Genomic DNA, 21,661 nt, shown 5'->3' on the forward strand with positions numbered 1-21,661 from the left:
GCCCAACTGCTAACAAATTTACTGCTGCGATCAACTCTGAATTACTCCCAAGGACTGAAGCAGAACTCACACTAGATATTATGAAACAGACTAATAGATGAAAATCAGTGCAAAAAAGGAATTGCAGAAGATAACATGGTCAGTGACACAGAAAAAGACCTTAAAGTTACAGACAACCAGTTGCACATTAAGGAAACAAGCATGTTTTAGATTTAAGAAAACTGGGCACTTAAAAAAACCTGTACAATATGGAAAACGGAAACTGCTTGTGAAAGGAACCAAGCAGAGAGTTTAAACTATACTCAGAGACACATGCACAAGCAAGTGGTATATGCTCAGTAGCGGGCAAGCGGGATTTTTGCCCAGGGCGCTGCTCTCCCGATGGTGCCGCCATCGTGGCAAGATCCGCTACTGGTGCCTGCTGTGCGGTGCACAATGATGTCATTGCGCACTGCGCGGCATTGTGTTAGTGGCCATAGACACTAGAGGACATAATTGACCTCTAGTGTCTGTGTGGTGCTATGTGAGAGACGTCATGACGTCTCTCCCATAGATACGAGGAGCGGCGCCGACGGCCGGAGATGGAAGACAGCAGCGGTCGGGAATCAGGAGCGGGGATCGTAAGTTTTTTTTTTTTCATGTAGTCTGTGCTACTAGGGGGACAGCTACAGGGGGGCACAGTATTGGGGGCACAGTTACAGGGGGCACAGCTACTGGGGGCACAGTTACTGGGGGTACAGCCGCTGGGGGCACAACTACTGAGGGCACAGTTGCTGGGGGCACAGCTACAGGGGGCACAGCTACAGGCAGTACAGTTACTGGTGGGCACAGCTACAGGGGGCACAGCACTGGGGACACAGCTGCTGGGGGCACAGTCAGTTACTGAGGGCACAGCTACAGGGGGCACAGTAATGGGGGAACATTTGCTGGGGGCACAAGTACTGAGGGCACAGCATAACTGTGACCATGCCCCTTCCCCATGAAGCCACACCCCTATTTTTGCCACGCGCCATAGGTGCACACTCACCCTGTTTTACCTGTGTGTGTATGTGTGTGTGTGTGGGGGGGCACCAGCGGAAACTTTCGCCCTGGGCACCACAAGGTCTAGAACCGGCCCTGTATATACTGTAGATTCAGGAGCAGCAAAGTCACATGAGAAATGACAGCGATTACTTCACTTAACTTGACATGAGTCATAAAGAAGCAATTTATCTCACAGATGGTACCAATGTCACAAGTGATGCCAAGAGGGGGGGTAATGGGTACAAATTACCAAGGCCTGGGCAGCTGGAGGGGCCCCGGGTCCAATCCCCCTCCCAAAGTATACCTGTTGCCAGCATCAGTTGCACGATCTTCCCGGTGATCTCTTTGGGAAGATTGCGCCGCACATAGAAAGCAAAGACTTTGGCACTGTGCCAGAGTCTTTGCTCCCTAGTGGCCAGCGTCATCTTCTCAAATATCACCGGGAAGATGATGCTGGCCGGGATGGAGGGACCCGCTTCCCGTTCAAGTAAGGTGGGAAGTGGGTGCCCCCCCACTGCTCCCCTCCTGCGAACGCATTAAAATTGCTTCCCCCAGTGGAGCACGAGGGTCCTTTTACCGGGACCCCGCATGGCTATCTGCGCCCCTGAATGTCACTGCGGAAGGAATCAGGCACAATTGCACATATGTTCAAGTGCAAATGGCAGTAATTTACCAATACAAGTAAAATAGTTATTATATTTTCCCAAATTGGAAGGTAGTCTATGATCTGTAAGGTGCTTGGTGGCAGAGGCAGTTTTAGACCTCATGGGGCCCTAAGCAAGACACCTATATGGGGCCCCCCTTCCTCAAACAATTCATAGCACTATATGATATTTCCATTCCAGATTTACTGTATGCCTTATTGTGTGTGTGTGTGTGTGTGTGTGTGTGTGTGTGTGTGTGTCTGCGCATCTCTAAAGCTATTGCTATGTAATAATATAGTGCAATTTCAAAGTGCAATAGAATATGCTAGTGCTGTATAAGTAATGGATCTTATAAGGAATGGGGGACAACTGAATGGCCAAATCTGTGTTTTGCATGTGCATTACTGTAAAATCTAGAAACAGAATTTGACAGCAGATAAGAACCTTTTGACCTATTGCTTCTAAAGAAATTATTTTGTAGAAACCTTCCCCCCCCAAAGATTAGAATATTCACTTAAGGCCAAAACAAAAATTAGTTAAGCAACAACAAAACAGTTACCAGAGGTCAAAAAGCCCCCCACTGCTGCTATCCAACAAGCAAGTACAGATGCAGCCATGCTCATCTAGCCTGCAGCTTGTCATATTTGTGGCAAGCCAGGAGTGGCAAGTGTGCCCGTGACTAGGACATGCGTGTCCATCTAAGTACACATGCCCATAGGAATACACGGGTGGTGTACTAAGGCGTAGCTCACCATACTAAACACAGGCGTAGCTCACCATACTAAACACGGCAGGCTGGATGAGTATGACTACATCTGTATTAATCACCTGAGCAAAAGTAACATTAAAAGGAAGCACCTAGCAAACTGATATCATACAGTACCTCCCAACTATTCAGTAGTCGATAGCAGGACTCCGGAGCACCTTTGAAAAAGGGAGTATGGCTTCGGGTGGGAAGGCCTGGCCTCACGACAGTGTCCCACATTTTTGTCATTTTAGGGGGGTTCCCAGTGCTCACCGAGCAGCTGGGCATTCCCCAGGCTCATCTCTCTGCAATGTTTGTATGCTGGGCCAAGGTATCTATTCAAGCATCACTTGCTGCTTTGCTGTGCAGAGCAGCTCTGATCAAAGGCTCCCCCAACCCCTCCACCCACCCCAACGCAGGACACCAAATAGTGGGACTGTCCCACTGTAATAGGGGTTTTTTTGTGTCGTTTTCTGCGTACAGTGACTGGGAAGCTCAACAAGTGCACCGTGTCCCCTGGCATGGCTCGCTTTGCTCGCCTTGCTTCGGGCAAGGTGCCTTACTCCGCTACCGCTTCGCTCGGCACAGATTACCGTTCCAATCGTAGTCCACGTGTATCATTAAGTATGAAAATGTTCAAAAAAAGAAAAAAATATGAAAAGCTCATGTCGACCTTTTGACCTGTCGACCTAGAAACCCTGTCGACCTAGTGACTGTCGACCTATAGTGGTAGACCTAAACATTGTCGACCTAGACAGTGTCGATCTTCAGACCGGATCATATATATATATATATATATATATATATACACACACACACACACACACACACAGCTCAAAAAAATGAAGAGAACACTTAAACACAATGTAACTCTAAGTCAATCACACTTCTGTGAAATCAAACTGTCCACTTAGGAAGCAACACTGATTGACAATCAATTTCACATGCTGTTGTGCAAATGGAATAGACAACAGGTGGAAATTATAGGCAATTAGCAAGACACCCCCAATAAAGGAGTTGTTCTGCAGGTGGTGACCACAGACCACTGCTCAGCTCCTATGCTTTCTGGCTGATGTTTTGGTCACTTTTGAAAGCTGGCGGTGCTTTCACTCTAGTGGTAGCATGAGACAGAGTCTACAACCCACACAAGTGGCTCTGGTAGTGCAGCTCATCCAGGATGGCACATCAATGCGAGCTGTGGCAAGAAGGTTTGCTGTGTCTGTCAGCGTAGTGTCCAGAGCATGGAGGCGCTACCAGGAGACAGGCCAGTACATCAGGAGACGTGGAGGAGGCCGTAGGAGGGCAACAACCCAGCAGCAGGCCCGCTACCTCCACCTTTGTGCAAAGAGGAACAGGAGGAGCACTGCCAGAGCCCTGCAAAATGACCAAATGTGCATGTGTCTACTCAAACGATCAGAAACAGACTCCATGAGGGTGGTATGAGGGGCCGACGTCCACAGGTGGGGGTTGTGCTTACCGCCCAACACCGTGCAGGACGTTTGGCATTTGCCAGAGAACACCAAGATTGGCAAATTTGCCACTGGCACCCTGTGCTCTTCACAGATGAAAGCAGGTTCTCACTGAGCACATGTGACAGACGTGACAGAGTCTGGAGACTCCAAGGAGAACGTTCTGCTGCCTGCAACATCCTCCAGCATGACCGGTTTGGCAGTGGGTCAGTAATGGTGTGGGGTGGCATTTCTTTGGGGGGCCGCACAGCCCTCCATGTGCTCGCCAGAGGTAGCCTGACTGCCATTAGGTACCGAGATGAGATCCTCAGACCCCTTGTGAGACCATATGCTGGTGCGGTTGGCCCTGGGTTCCTCCTAATGCAAGACAATGCTAGACCTCATGTGGCTGGAGTGTGTCAGCAGTTCCTGCAAGATGAAGGCATTGATGCTATGGACTGGCCCGCCCGTTCCCCAAACCTGAATCCAATTGAGCACATCTGGGACATCATGTCTCGCTCCATCCACCAACGCCACATTGCACCACAGACTGTCCAGGAGTTGGCGGATGCTTTAGTCCAGGTCTGGGAGGAGATCCATCAGGAGACCATCTGCCACCTCATCAGGAGCATGCCCAGGCATTGTAGGGAGGTCATACAGGCACGTGGAGGCCACACACACTACTGAGCCTCATTTTGACTTGTTTATGGACATTACATCAAAGTTGGATCAGCCTGTAGTGTGTTTTCCCACTTTAATTTTGAGTGTGACTCCAAATCCAGACCTCCATGGGTTAATAAATTTGATTTCCATTGATCATTTTTGTGTGATTTTGTCGTCAGCACATTCAACCATGCAAAGAACAAAGTATTTAATAAGAATATTTCATTCATTCAGATCTAGGATGTGTTATTTTAGTGTTCCCTTTATTTTTTTGAGCAGTGTATATATATATATATATATATATATATATATATGTATTAGTGATGTGCACCGGGAATTTTTCGGGTTTTGTGTTTTGGTTTTGGATTCGGTTCCGCGGCCGTGTTTTGGATTCGGACGCGTTATGGCAAAACCTCCCTGAAAATTTTTTGTCGGATTCGGGTGTGTTTTGGATTCGGGTGTTTTTTTTTCAAAAACCCCTCAAAAACAGCTTAAATCATAGAATTCCATCCGTCTTTCATATATAGTGCCAGGAGACAAATATACTATGATAACAATGATCTACTCATACTCACCCCCGTTTTGTTGTGGATATTGAATTGCATACTAGATGAGCACCACTGACAATTGATAGGGTAGCCCATCTTTATAAATACAAATGATTTGAGTTTAAAAGGGGTCTAGTATTAAAAATCACATTTTGTCCCTACTGTAGTATGTAAAAAAATATATGCTCAACTCTAAGTGGGCTAGGATACATACTCATATGTAAACGGAACATACCTGACACCAAGAGTGAGAGGTAAAATCATTTATATATTTAAAATCCTCTATAGTGCACTGAATGTGCTAGTTATTATATCTGTCTCCTGGCACTAGATATGAAAGACGGATGGAACATGAACAGGATAGAAGCTCTTAGAAAAACTCCTACTTTCGAATAAAGAGCACACTGACTGCTAGTGGTATTAATACGTCTGACACTATACGTGAGAGATATAACATAGCAGTCAAGGATTGGATGCTCTCAATATTTTGATAAAATCTCTACTCTCCTGATATGAGAGCCCACCCATGACACTGTGAGGTCTGGAAGGAGACTGTCAGTTATTCTTGAGTATCTATTATACTAATAATCTGGGCAGAGAGCCAGAATTTCTTAGATGAGCTAATAGAACAACATTGTAACACATTGATCTATCAGTCTGGGAAAACCAAAAGAGTAACATTTGAGTCATATTTTAAAATATTTTGAGTAAACCCAGACGCAAACATTTGTATCATATTAAAGATACTATTGTAGTACTGTCAAGTTAGAATATATTATAAATCAACTATATGAGACAGTTCAGATTGGTAATAGACACATAAAACGACGCTCAGCCGGAGGTTTTTATATCTATTTTTCTTTTCTATCACACATAGTCTTGTCAATTTACACACTACTGTATTTGTGTTTTTTAATATTTTGCATCAATTCATCTGAGAAAACTTGGATGAAATAGTATATTCTTCTCTGCATTTTAAGGTCATAATAAAAGTTATTTTTTAAATCTGTGTGCACCGGAAACAAATCCTTTTCTTCTTCTTTTTTCCCTTTATAGTTATTGCATGATCTGTGGTAGCACCCCCTATTTATATATTCATATATAATATAAATTGACATTAGGGGTTTTCTGTGACAAATTTTCAACACTTGCAATTAATAGTAGAATTTACCTAAATTTAGTCTCCTGTGCAACAATATTCCCTTCTCCCCTCCCCCCTTATATGCAATCCATCTAGGAGTGGCACTGCAGTGTCAGAAAGGATGGCAGATTTAAAAAATAGTCCCCAAACAGCACATAATGCAAAGAAAAAAGAGGTGCACCAAGGTCGCTGGATGGCTAAGCTAAGCGACCTAAGTGGCCGACACAAACACCTGGCCCATCTAGGAGTGGCACTGCAGTGTCAGACAGGATGGCAGATTTAAAAAATAGTCCCCAAACAGCACATGATGCAAAGAAAAAAAAGAGGTGCACCAAGGTCGCTGGATGGCTAAGCTAAGAGACACAAGTGGCTGACACAAACATCTGGCCCATCTAGGAGTGGCACTGCAGTGTCAGACAGGATGGCAGATTTAAAAAATAGTCCCCAGACAGCACATGATGCAAAGATAAATTAAAGAAAAAAGAGGTGCAAGATGGAATTGTCCTTGGGCCCTTCCACCCACCCTTATGTTGTATAAACAGGACATGCACACTTTAACAAACCCATCATTTCAGCGACAGGGTCTGCCACACGACTGTGACTGAAATGACTGGTTGGTATGGGCCCCCACCAAAAAAGAAGCAATCAATCTCTCCTTGCACAAACTGGCTCTACAGAGGCAAGATGTCCACCTCCTCCTCATCGTCCGATTCCTCACCCCTTTCACTGTGTACATCCCCCTCCTCACACATTATTAAATTCGTCCCCACTGGAATCCACCATCTCAGGTCCCTGCGTACTTTCTGGAGGCAATTGCTGGTGAATGTCTCCACGGAGGAATTGATTATAATTCATTTTGATGAACATCATCTTCTCCACATTTTCCTTAATTAACCTCGTACGTCGATTGCTGACAAGGTGACTGGCTGCACTAAACATTCTTTCGGAGTACACACTGGAGGGGAGGCAACTTAGGTAAAATAAAGCCAGTTTGTGCAAGGGCCTCCAAATTGCCTCTTTTTCCTGCCAGTATACATACGGACTGTCTGACGTGCCTACTTGGATGCGATCACTCATATAATCCTCCACCATTCTTTCAATGGGGACAGAATCATATGCAGTGACAGTAGACATGTCCGTAATCGTTGGCAGGTCCTTCAGTCCGGACCAGATGTCAGCACTCGCTCCAGACTGCCCTGCATCACCGCCAGCGGGTGGGCTCGGAATTCTTAGCCTTTTCCTCGCAGCCCCAGTTGTGGGAGAATGTGAAGGAGGAGCTGTTGACGGGTCACGTTCCGCTTGACTTGACAATTTTCTCACCAGCAGGTCTTTGAACCTCTGCAGACTTGAGTCTGCCGGAAAGAGAGATACAACGTAGGTTTTAAATCTAGGATCGAGCACGGTGGCCAAAATGTAGTGCTCTGATGTCAACAGATTGACCACCCGTGAATCCTGGTTAAGTGAATTAAGGGCTCCATCCACAAGTCCCACATGCCTAGCGTAATCGCTCCGTTTTAGCTTCTCCTTCAATCTCTCCAGCTTCTTCTGCAAAAGCCTGATGAGGGGAATGACCTGACTCAGGCTGGCAGTGTCTGAACTGACTTCACGTGTGGCAAGTTCAAAGGGTTGCAGAACCTTGCACAACATTGAAATCATTCTCCACTGCGCTTGAGTCAGGTGCATTCCCCCTCCTTTGCCTATATCGTAGGTAGCTGTATAGGCTTGAATGGCCTTTTGCTGCTCCTCTATCCTCTGAAGCATATAGAGGGTTGAATTCCACCTCGTTACTACCTCTTGCTTCAGATGATGGCGGGGCAGGTTCAGGAGTGTTTGCTGGTGCTCCAGTCTTTGGCACGCGGTGGCTGAATGCCGAAAGTGGCCCGCAATTCTTTGGGCCACCGACAGCATCTCTTGCATGCCCCTGTCATTTTTAAAAAAATTCTGCACCACCAAATTCAATGTATGTGCAAAACATGGGACGTGCTGGAATTTGCCCACATGTAATGCACGCACAATATTGGTGGCGTTGTCCGATGTCACAAATCCCCAGGAGAGTCCAATTGGGGTAAGCCATTCTGCGATGATGTTCCTCAGTTTCCGTAAGAGGTTGTCAGCTGTGTGCCTCTTATGGAAAGCGGTGATTCAAAGCGTAGCCTGCCTAGGAACGAGTTGGCGTTTGCGAGATGCTGCTACTGGTGCCGCCGCTGCTGTTCTTGCTGCGGGAGGCAATACATCTACCCAGTGGGCTGTCACAGTCATATAGTCCTGAGTCTGCCCTGCTCCACTTGTCCACATGTCCGTGGTTAAGTGGACATTGGGTACAACTGGATTTTTTTGGACACTGGTGACTCTTTTTCTGAGGTCTGTGTACATTCTCAGTATCGCCTGCCTAGAGAAGTGGAACCTAGATGGTATTTGGTACCGGGGACACACTAACTCAATAAATTGTCTAATTCCCTGTGAATTAACGGTGGATACCGGACACACGTTTAACACCACCCAGGCTGCCAAGGCCTGAGTTATCTGCTTTGCAGCAGGATGACTGCTGTGATATTTCATCTTCCTTGCAAAGGACTGTTGGACAGTCAATTGCTTACTGGAAGTAGTACAAGTGGTCTTCCGACTTCCCCTCTGGGATGACGATCGACCCCCAGCAGCAACAACAGCAGCGCCAGCAGCAGTAGGCGTTACACTCAAGGATGCATCGGAGGAATCCCAGGCAGGAGAGGACTCGTCCAACTTGCCAGTGACATGGCCTGCAGGACTATTGGCTTTCCTGTCTAAGGAGGAAATTGACAGTGAAGGAGTTGGAGGTGTGGTTTGCAGGAGCTTGGTTACAAGAGGAAGGGATTTAGTCATAAGTGGACTGCTTCCGCTGTCACCCAAAGTTTTTGAACTTGTCAATGACTTCTGATGAATGCACTCCAGGTGACGTATAAGGGAGGATGTTCCTAGGTGGTTAACATCCTTACCCCTACTTATTACAGCTTGACAAAGGCAACACATGGCTTGACACCTGTTGTTCACATTTTTGTTAAAATAATTCCACACTGAAGAGGTGATTTTTTTTGTAATTTGACCGAGCATGTCAATGGCCATATTCGTCCCACAGACAACAGGTGTCTCCCCGGGTGCCTGACTTAAACAAACCATCAGAATCCTCCTTGTCAATTTCCTCCTCAGTGCCAGCAACACCCATATCCTCATCCTGGTGTACTTCAACAGTGACATCTTCAATTTGACTATCAAGAACTGGACTGCGGGTGCTCCTTTCAGCACTTGCAGGGGGCGTGCAAATGGTGGAAGGCGCCACCTCTTTCCGTCCAGTGTTGGAAAGGTCAGGCATCACAACCGACACAATTGGACTCTCCTTGGGGATTTGTGATTTAGAAGAACGCACAGTTCTTTGCTGTGCTTTGCCAGCTTAAGTCTTTTCATTTTTCTAGCGGGAGGATGAGTGCTTCCATCCTCATGTAAAGCTGAACCACTAGCCATGAACATAGGACAGGGCCTCAGCGGTTCCTTGCCACTCCGTGTCGTAAATGGCATATTGGCAAGTTTACACTTCTCATCAGACGCTTTTAATTTTGATTTTTGGTTCATTTTACTGAACTTTTGTTTTTTGAATTTTACATGCTCTCTACTATGACATTGGGCATCGGCCTTGGCAGATGACGTTGATGGCATTTCATCATCTCAGCCATGACTAGTGGCAGCAGCTTCAGCACGAGGTGGAAGTGGATCTTGATCTTTCCCTATTTTACCCTCCACATTTTTGTTCTCCATTTTTTAATGTGTGGAATTGTATGCCAGTAATATATCAATAGCAATGGCCTACTGTACCGTACTGCTATATATATATATACTGGTGGTCAGCAAAATTCTGCACTGTCCTACTACTATATACTGCGAACAACTAAAATGCAGCACAGGTATGGATGGATAGTATACTTGATGACACAGAGGTAGAGCAGTGGACTACTGTACCGTACTGCTATGTATATACTGGTGGTCAGCAAAATTCTGCACTGTCCTCCTACTGTATACTGCGCACAACTAAAATGCAGCACAGGTATGGATGGATAGTATACTTGACGACATAGAGGTAGAGCAGAGGACTACTGTACCGTACTGCTATAAATATACTGGTGGTCAGCAAAATTCTGCACTGTCCTCCTACTATATACTGCGCACAACTAAAATGCAGCACAGGTATGGATGGATAGTATACCTGACGACACAGAGGTAGAGCAGTGGATTACTGTACCGTACTGCTATATATATATATATACTGGTGGCCAGCAAAATTCTGCATTGTCCTCCTACTATATACTGCGCACAACTAAAATGCAGCACAGGTATGGATGGATAGTATACTTGACGACACAGAGGTAGAGCAGTGGATTACTGTACCGTACCGTACTGCTATATATATACTGGTGGTCAGCAAAATTCTGCACTGTCCTCCTACTATATACTGCGCACAACTAAAATGCAGCACAGGTATGGATGGATAGTATACTTGACGACACAGAGGTAGAGCAGTGGACTACTGTACCGTACTGCTATATATATACTGGTGGTCAGCAAAATTCTGCACTGTCCTCCTCTTATATACGGCGCACAACTAAAATGCAGCACAGGTATGGATGGATAGCATACTTGACGACACAGAGGTAGAGCAGTAGACTACTGTACCGTACTGCTATATATATATATATATACTGGTGGTCAGCAAAATTCTGCACTGTCCTCCTACTATATACTGCGCAAAACTAAAATGCAGCACAGGTATGGATGGATAGTATACTTGACGACACAGAGGTAGAGCAGTGGACTACTGCACCGTACAGCTGTATATATACTGGTGGTCAGCAAAATTCTGCACTGTCCTCCTACTATATACTACAATGCAGCACAGATATGGAGTGTTTTTCAGGCAGAGAACGTAGATATTTTCAGCACACTGAGCACAGCTATTTGCAGCACACTGAGCACAGATATTTGCAGTACACTGAACACAGAAACTGAGTGAACGCAGCCACTTCCTCTCGCTATCATCTCCAAAGCACGAGTGAAAATGGCGGCGACGCGCGGCTCCTTATATAGAATATGGGACTTATTAATTTTCTATAGAAGTGTCCAAGGTGATATATGCCTATATTTTCAATTTATATTAATAGAATCCACCATATTGGTTGATCTTAAATCCCCCGTTATGTTTAGCAACGATGACACTCAGAACCATAAAGTACAGTGGCACTCAGAATTGATTATTAGAAGTAAAATAGCATATGATAGCAATTAGGTAAAATTGATAAAAACAGTAGAGGTTTATGGCTATGCCAAATAGTAAGTTTGAGTAGTAGGTTGTCCGCTGCAATTTCTACACGTACACACTGCACATCGTTTTATTGTTTATTGTTTTTATAGCTAGCATACTCCAGCCCATATTGGGCGCAACTGTATTTTGTATGTCTAAAACATTTTATGCCAACACGCAGTATTATTGTTCACTATGAGTTTCATGTTTATCTAGTATCTAGATGCTATAGATGCGTATTTATGTATTTGTTTCCTTCGTGACAGTAAGCTGCGCGTCGTCATGGTAACAGGCTGACCCGATGACGCTACTTCCTGTGCTCGGGTAACAGAGAAACCGGAAGTGCGGGACATGGGAGGTCTGGAGCACCGCGAGGCACACAGCTGAGAGTCATGGAAGGGGGGTAAGTGGCACTGATTATTACATGTATTTATACCTGTACCATTGCACTGTTTTCACTGTCTGAGGAAGGGGATACGTCCCCGAAACGTAACACACATTAAAGCAACATCCACACACGTGGATGCTTTTTCACTATTTGTGCAAGTCTTTGAGTGCCGCCTCCATAACAATCTCTACATACATGTGGGCATGCCCCACAGGGAAGGCACCTGAGCAAGCTGTGCATAAGCAGGAGTGCCGGAGCCGAGCAGCTGTATATTGGACACTACGCACCGCCGCGGTGGATAAGTTCGTCGTGTCAGCTCATGGCACCCAGCATCTGATCATTTATCTCCTCCCAAGGATTTTTACATTCACTTACAGCACTTCAGCACTTTATTCACCTATGCACCGGACTGCACACCCTATGTGAGTACTCAACTTACGTGCCGGTTTATAGTTCTGGTTGTGAGCCCACAGCTGACATGGCCGAGTTGGAAGGTGAGGGTGACTATACAGCATTTTTGATTGCATGTGATAATTACGAAGCTTTGAGTTTCTCGGATGTCGATGCTGAAAAAATACTACACAAGGACTCTGCCCTTACAGTGGACCCGGTCGACTCATGTGCTGACATCTACCGTGAGTGGTTTAAACTAAAGAAAAGAGAACTAGATTTTCTCTACCATAGTAGAACTCTCTCTGACTACTACCGGGCCAAACAAATCCCTAGGGGGTTCCGTGTGCACAACACCCCTACTATTGGCCGACACAACACCACCTTCTGTAAACGATGGATCTCCATTCTGAACAAATGTTCAATGGATTTGATCCTTCTAGTGATTGAGGAGGCCACAAGGGAATTCAAACTTACTGTAGACAACATCAACCGGTTTGAACAGGAGCATCTGACTAAAATCAAGGCTGACTCTTCTACCGACTGGCAGGCTAAGTTACAGGCGCAAGTCGAGACGTACAAAAATGATTTACTCAAATATAAGAGGGAAAAACAGAAGAAAGTCATTGCCGACTATGCTCAACACCGGGTATACATCTGGCTTAATCAAACGGGCCCGCCCAATAGGAGGGGCAGAGGGGCCTATAGCAACAGACGCCCCCAACGAGTTCATTTTTCTAGCACATCTGCAAGCGAGAATGAGGACCTTGTGGACAGGACATCTGGAACCAGACAGGTAACCCCTTTAGGGGCAGATACCCGGGCGGGCTCTGCCACTCGGGGTCGAGGCACACGAGACGTGGAGGCCAAACGCGGAGGCAGAACCGTGGGAAGACCTCCCAAAAATCGGAGAGCCTGATTTTTAATCTATCGTCCCATGAACTTAGTCATCCAGAGCAACAGTTGTTAAATAAAGGTTTATCCTTTATACTCACGCATCAGCCTGATAAATTTAAATGGAAAGTGGACACTTTCAAGTTTTCAAGGGCGTTAAAGATTAAAGAACATTTCTCCAAACATCCTGAGACAACTTCCATTTTGCCCCTGCCTTCTAGGTTGGCAAAATTGGGGGCCAGATCAAGGTTTGATCCACCATCCACGAATGCCACCTTAAAAACCTTTCACCGTCTAATGGAGAACTCCATTGATACACCTATTGGCATTGTCAGACACAATTTATCCAGAGAAGAACAGACGGCTTTACATGACTTAGAAAACAGGCGGGACATCATTATAAGAGCAGCGGATAAGGGGGGATCTATTGTGATACAAGACACCTCTGTTTACATTGAAGAATGTGATAGATTATTAAGCGACACAACTACATATTGTGTACTTGACCATGATCCCACCCTTATGTATAAACAGAGTTTAGATGCAATATTGAAACAAGCTGTTAGTGATGGTTTCATTTCACAAGCTATATGTGACAAATTGACCACGAAGTGGCCAGCTGTACCCCTGTTGTATACCCTACCTAAGATTCACAAGGACGCACAGAGGCCTCCGGGGAGACCGATTATTTCGGCTCGGGGGTCTCTGTGTGAGCCTATAGCCGTCTATCTGGATCATTATTTACAACCGTGTGTACAGGATACTTTCACATATTTGAAAGATTCGGGGATGTTGCTGGAGAAGTTGGCTCTAATTGGGAATGTTCCTAGCAACACGACGCTGGTGACATTAGATGTCACCAGCCTGTACACATGCATTCCACATCAGGCTGGCTTAGCTGCAGTAGCAAGATTAATTACTGGTAACAAGCTGTATGAGGGCCCAGATATAGATTTTTTAATGGAGCTATTGTCTTTTACACTGAATCATAATTTTTTCCTGTTTAATGGGCGTTTTTTTAGGCAATTGACTGGTTGCTCTATGGGTTCGCCAGTGGCGCCATCTTTCGCAAACAGTTACATGTGGGAAGTAGAGAGGGGCCTGTTTTTTGAAAATGTGGAAACATCAGCAGCCATGCTATTGTACTATAGATATATAGACGACCTGTTAATACTGTGGTCCGGTGACGTGTCTAAACTCATTGAGATTATTGATAAACAGAACCATTCCAGTAGTCCCATTAAACTCACGCTCACGGCCAGTAAAACAGCGGTGTGCTATTTAGACGTACTTATCCAAGTACAGAATGGCAGCATCGTAACTTCCCTCTATAAGAAACCCACTGATAGGAACACAATCCTGCACGCAGACAGCTTTCATCCCAAAGCCATTATACGCAGTCTGCCATACTCTCAGTTTCTGAGGGTATGCAGGAACAATTCAGACGCCAGCAGAAGGGATATACAATTGAAGGAAATGATCGATAATTTCTGTGAACATGGCTATGATAGGAGTGAGCTAAATAAAGCATGCAAAAAGGCGAAGTATATAGCCACACAGAAAAATAGAAAGAAAGGCACAGAACTCGCTAAATCGGTCATCCCATGGGTTAATGAATATAATACCAAAAGCCCTGGGACAACGAAACAAGTGAAAAGTCTCTGGCAGATGGTAATTACAGACCCTGACTTGAAATGCCTTCAAAATCATAGATTAATGCCCAGTTATTCCCGAAGTAGAAACATCAAGGACAGGATTGTTAAAACGGATGTAACAGGTTTTTGTCAACCAAAAGCACCAAGCAACTTTCTGAGTAGAAAGAACGGATGCTTCAAATGCCTGGGATGCATTACATGTTCGTTTATGCTGACAGGTGACACAATACCACACCCGCAGACTGGCCAGAGGCTTAAAATCAGGTGGCCACTAACGTGCACCACAAAATATGTTGTGTACGTTATAGTATGCCCTTGCGGGTTATACTATGTCGGAAAAACAGAATGTCAACTAAAAGTGAGACTTACACAACACCGTTCAGCCATACGGGCAGCAATAGAATCCGGCAAAAGCGATCAACCGGTTGCCCGTCACTTCGCTATCTTGCGACATAACCTGGCCAGCCTTAGATACAAGGCGGTAGACCATGTCCCTCCTTCCCTACGTGGGGGTGATAGGGGCAAGAAATTGCTCCAACTCGAATCTAAATGGATTTTTAGATTAGACAGCTTGGCTCCAAGGGGACTCAATGAAAATATGGGACTTATTAATTTTCTATAGAAGTGTCCAAGGTGATATATGCCTATATTTTCAATTTATATTAAAAGAATCCACCATATTGGTTGATCTTAAATCCCCCGTTATGTTTAGCAACGATGACACTCAGAACCATAAAGTACAGTGGCACTCAGAATTGATTATTAGAAGTAAAATAGCATATGATAGCAATTAGGTAAAATTGATAAAAACAGTAGAGGTTTATGGCTATGCCAAATAGTAAGTTTGAGTAGTAGGTTGTCCGCTGCAATTTCTACACGTACACACTGCACATCGTTTTATTGTTTATTGTTTTTATAGCTGGCATACTCCAGCCCATATTGGGCGCAACTGTATTTTGTATGTCTAAAACATTTTATGCCAACACGCAGTATTATTGTTCACTATGAGTTTCATGTTTATCTAGTATCTAGATGCTATAGATGCGTATTTATGTATTTGTTTCCTTCGTGACAGTAAGCTGCGCGTCGTCATGGTAACAGGCTGACCCGATGACGCTACTTCCTGTGCTCGGGTAACAGAGAAACCAGAAGTGCGGGACATGGGAGGTCTGGAGCACCGCGAGGCACACAGCTGAGAGTCATGGAAGGGGGGTAAGTGGCACTGATTTTTACATGTATTTATACCTGTACCATTGCACTGTTTTCACTGTCTGAGGAAGGGGATACGTCCCCGAAACGTAACACACATTAAAGCAACATCCACACACGTGGATGCTTTTTCACTATTTGTGCAAGTCTTTGAGTGCCGCCTCCATAACAATCTATATATATATATATATATATATATATATATATATATACCAATGCAAACAATGTCCCTGGCACTCCAGGCTTATGCATAGCCTGCTCCAGTGCCCTCCTCTCAGATTTGCATCTGTAAATACAGTCCTTGATATGGGCGGCACTCAGAGACTTGAACAATAATCTCCTTGGTGAATGAAAGCCCACAGGGAAAATTTATTGTGACGTTTCGGGGTGCTTGGCCCCTTCCTCAGACAACACAAAACAGTGAACATATGTGCAATATATAAACAAGAAATCAATCTTACCCTCCCTCTGTGCAGTGTGTCCCAGGCACTCCCGGCCGCCGTCCTGTAGTGGCATTTCCAGCCGCGGGTCTCATGTCGCGGCGGAAGAGACGTCACATGTCCAGCCCCGGTTGCCTTGGAGACACACTGTAACAACAACACAGTGTGATCAGCAGCGGATCTAGCCGCAAATGTAAAAAACACAAACGTTAGTGTTATTTCCAGCTTGAATACAAATAAAGTGCATTGTGCAAAAAATACATATCTCAGTGACATTAAGACATCAAGGTAGTTCATGTGCATTCTAATATACTAAAAACGAATATTCATAAAATAAAGTGCAATAATGTGAGTATCCTGTATTCTATCAAAAATGAGGATGTAATTAAAATAACCTCCTGAATATAGTGGGTATGCATAATATATAATATATACTATGTCCCTATCTTGGCCTATTTAAGGAGAAAGCTGTAATCCTGTACGGCTACTGCCCTTTAGTGACTAGAAGGCATAAATTAAGATAGTAAAAATATATAGCTATTAATTCATTTAAAACTAAAACGGAGATTTAGCATTAAATCTTATTACATGTAGATAAATCCTTTATATTCAACAAAGATGAAACTTACACTGTCTACAAAAAATGTGATAGGCCCAAAGTCTCATTAAGACCTTTAGGGGCCACACAATCTAATCGAAAAATCCACCGGAATCCCAGCTGTAGCAGCTTTTTCCCTCGGTCCCCCCTCGACGTGCTGCCGGCACATGGTCAATTGCCTTGTATTTTAAGCTGGACAAACTATGTCTTGCTTGCAAAAAAATGTCGAGCCACCGGCTGTTCACTGGAGCCAGTGGTTAATGCTCCCCGGATGGCTGATCTATGCTGAGTAAGTCTGACCTTGAGTTGACATTCGGTTTTGCCGACATAGTAAAAGCCGCAGGGGCATACTATGACATACACTACAAAACGGCTTGCGCATGTAAGTGGCCATTTAATCTGAAATCGCATCCCTGTGTGGGGATGTGGAATAGTATCCCCAGTAAGCATGTACGAACACATCGTACATCCCAGGCATTTATAACACCCATTCTTTCGACTGAGGAAATCTGTTGTAGTGGAGGAAACCTGTCACATCGGTTTTCACTAATAAATCTTTTAAATTCCTTCCCCGTGAGTAACTGGGCATCAATCTGGTTTTATGAAAGCATTTTAGATCCGGATCAGAACTGACCATTTGCCATAAACTTTTGGCCCTTTGTGATGTCTGTGAACTCTGCGTATTATGGGGGTCATTCCGAGTTGTTCGCTCGCTAGCAGATTTTAGCAGCATTGCGCACGCTAGGCCGCCGCCCTCTGAGAGTGTATCTTAGCTTAGCAGAATTGCGAACGAAAGATTAGCAGAATTGCGAATAGAAATTTCTTAGCAGTTTCTGAGTAGCTCCAGACCTACTCACAGATTGCGATCAGCTCAGGCCGTTTCGTTCCTGGTTTGACGTCACAAACACGCCCTGCGTTCAGCCAGCCACTCCCGCGTTTCTCCAGACACTCCCGCGTTTTTCCCTGTCACGCCTGAGTTTTTCTGCACACTCCCAGAAAACGGCCAGTTTCCGCCCAGAAACACCCACTTCCTGTCAATCACACTCCGATCACTTCAACGATGAAAAATCTTCGTTCGGACGTGAGTAAATCTACTAAGTTTTGTGCTAAAATACTAACCGCATGCGCACTGCATACCATGCGCATGCGCATTTTTGCCTTAATCGCTCCGTTGCGAAAATCGGCAATGAGCGAACAACTCGGAATGACCCCTTTTATTCGTTCACCCATGGGATGCTCTCCAACCCCACTGTCTTATTTACGGTCTTATTAACCTTTTTCTTTTGGGACACTAGTAATGCTCTGTCACATGCTTTTTTCAGCTCCGACAAAGCATAACCTCTTTCCCTGAATTTCTCAATCATGATATCCAATTGTTTTATTGTCATGTCTTGATCACTATTGGTTCTGCATACCCATATAAACTGTGAATAGAGCAATCCCCGGACTGTACTTTTGGGATGGAAACTCTTGGCATGAAGGATGGTATTTCGGTCAGTAGGTTTCATATATAGTGATGTATGAATTTGATTATCTCTAATCTGTATGCATATATCTAAGAAACAGATTTGCTCTGTGCTGCTTGTCATGGTAAATTTAATGGGACTATTTGAGGTATTTTGGGTTTCAATAATACAAGACAATCTCGCTAAATCCTCTCTCCAGAGGATCAGGAGATCGTCAATGTACCGATAGTACATGAATATTGCCCTTGCTGTTTGTGGATCTTCATAAAAAATGCTTTTTTCAATTTACTACATGTATCAATTTGCAAAAGAAGGGGCCACAGAGGACCCCATTGCACAGCCTGTCACCTGTTTGTAAAACATACCATTAAACATAAAATAGTTGTGTTCTAACGGAAATAATAACAGGGTTAAAAATAGATCAATATCGGGCCCCTGACAAAGTGCATTGCCGTAAATCAATTTGCGAACCGCTTCCACCCCCGCCTTATGCGGAATACATGTGTACAAGCTTGTGACATCCAGCGTCACAAGCGTGATACCTTCTGGAATGCCCTGTAGCTGTGCAAACTTAGCTAATAAAGTGCCAGAGTCTTTCAAATGTGTGCAAGTATTTTGTATACACAGTTGTAAGAATGCGTCAAGAAAGATCGACACAGGCTCACACAGAGAACCCCGGGCTGAGATGATGGGTCTTCCCGGGGGTCTCTGTGCGTCCTTGTGGACCTTAGGCAGTGTGTAAAAAATGGGAATCACTGGAAAAGCTGTGGATAGTTTATCCACAAATACCTGAGTCAGTAAACCTTGCAAGACAGCCTGTTTTAAACTTGAGTCCAGCTCATGCTTAAATGCAGATGTGGGGTCACTCTCAAGTCTAGTATATGTACAAGAATCATTCAGCAAGCGTTCACATTCTTGAAAATATGCTGTAGTATCTTGGATGACGATAGAGCCCCCATTATCTGCCGCATGGATAATTATGTCCTTACGTGCTTATAGTCCTTTAAGGCTCCCCTTTCTTCTCTGGATAGATTAAACCTTATTGGCTTCTCTGTGATGAATAAGCTGTCCTCCAGGAGCCTATGGAAAGTCTTTAGAGATGGATTAAAGGATTGTGGATCGAAACTCGACCGGGGACCCAAACGTTGAATCCTCTCAGGCAGTTGACTAGGAGCCACCCTGGTTGGTTGCTTGTAAAAATGTTCTTTTAATTTGAGGGTCCGATTAAGTTTAAATAACTCAACTTTCCACTTAAACTTGTCGGCTTTATTTGTTGGTATGAATGTTAAGCCCTTTTGTAGGAGACTTCTTTCAGCTTCAGTAAGGTCCTGGCTTGACAGATTAAAGATGGTTTCTATTTGTGTTTTCTTGGTCTTCCCCTTTGTTTTTCTTTGCGACTGTCCCCCCCCGGCGCATTGGCCTCTTCCCCGGGCAACCGCCTCTGCCCGGGTGCATACTCCTAAAGGGGTCACTGGTGTCATAGTATTGGAGGAACTGTGAGCAACATCTTCAGACTCACTAGACGACGTGCTGGAAAATCTTACCCTTTGGGGTTTTTTATAAACTTGCGGATTCTGTCTCCCCCTGAGCGTATTGGGGGTTTGGTGTAGCCAGTTGTATACACGGTGCTGTGCATAGTCGGCCTGGACCTTTCTATGCTTTTCTTTCTTATATCTCAATAGATCATTTCTATATGTTTCTGTTTGTTCTTTCAACTTGGTCATCCAGTCCACGGCCTGATCCATGCTTAAAGTGCTGAGGTGCTCCTGTTCAAATGCCACAATTTTCTCTTTAGTCAAATTCCATTCCTTAGTGGACTCCTCGATAACCAATAACATAAGGTCCATGGAACACTTATTTAGTATGGAAATCCAACGTTTGCAGAACCCAGTGTTGTGTCTCCCTTTTGTAGGTGTCTTGTGGACCCGAAAGCCGCGAGGAATTTGCTTGGCTCTGAAATAGTCGGATAATGTTCTGCTGTGGTAGAGAATATCAATTTCTCTTTTCTTGAGCTTAAATAATTCTTTATAGATCTCTGTGTTAGATTCGATTACCTCATCCATTAAGGCAGTGTCTTTGTGCAGGATATTTTCGGCGTCCACATCGGAAAAACTTAAAGTCTCATAATTATCGCATTCCATTAAAAAGGATGTAAAATCCTCATTACCAGTGGATGTAGCCATATTGTATCTAATGTGCCAACAGCTTACTCTATTAGTCCAAGACTCGTGCAAAAAAAGAGTGCTAAAGCGCCCAGTTTAAAAAAAGTGTAAGGTGCGGGAAACTCACAAAGTGCCTGTGCAAAAATTAGTGCAAAACCAGATGTCTTATGGATGGAGCTGTAAACGCTGCCGGGTGCCTTGGTTTGGTACCAGCGAACGTACCTACTGCAGCAGTGCGCTGTGTCCATATACTCCAATGCAAACAATGTCCCTGGCACTCCGGGCTTATGCATAGCCTGCTCCGGTGCCCTCCTCTCAGATTTACATCTGTAAATACAGTCCTTCATATGGGCGGCACTCAGAGACTTGAACAATAATCTCCTTGGTGAATGAAAGCCCCCCGAAACATCACAATACATTTGCCCTGTGGGGCTTTCATTCACCAAGGAGATTATTGTTCAAGTCTCTGAGTGCCGACCATATCAAGGTATATATATATATATATATATATATATATATATATATATATATATATATATACATACATACATACATACATACATACATACATACACACACACACACACACACACACACACACGCATTGTGTATACATTGCCGGCGGCAGGGATCCCGGTAGTGGGCATACTGATGCCATATCCCGGCCATCAGAATGCCTGCAGGGGGGCGAGCGCAGAAAATCTCCTTGCGGACTCACTGTGGTCGCATTGCTGCAGGTTCAGTGGCTCACTGTGCTCGCCAAAGGTTCTATTGCCACTCTATGGTCACCCACGAGTGGGAATAGCCCCTGCTAGCAGGGATTCTGGCTTGTGGTGTGGTGAGTGTTCGGGATCCTGGGCGGCTGCAATTTATCCCATACACACACACACACACACACACACACACACACACACACACACACAC

The 21,661-nt window shown here is 44.7% G+C and overlaps 1 long non-coding RNA gene across 1 annotated transcript in view; it reads right to left on the reverse strand.

The window, feature by feature from the left end:
• Window positions 1-21,661, reverse strand: part of LOC135058053 (uncharacterized) — a 150,314-nt gene that overhangs the window by 58,629 nt on the left and 70,024 nt on the right. Inside the window, exon 2 of the long non-coding RNA XR_010244565.1 lies at window positions 16,533-16,658. This is a non-coding gene — a long non-coding RNA (uncharacterized LOC135058053). The remainder of the gene's footprint in view (window positions 1-16,532; window positions 16,659-21,661) is intronic.

The sequence above is a fragment of the Pseudophryne corroboree genome, chromosome 3, assembly GCF_028390025.1.
Source record: "Pseudophryne corroboree isolate aPseCor3 chromosome 3, aPseCor3.hap2, whole genome shotgun sequence".
In the NCBI taxonomy this organism is placed as follows: domain Eukaryota; kingdom Metazoa; phylum Chordata; class Amphibia; order Anura; family Myobatrachidae; genus Pseudophryne; species Pseudophryne corroboree.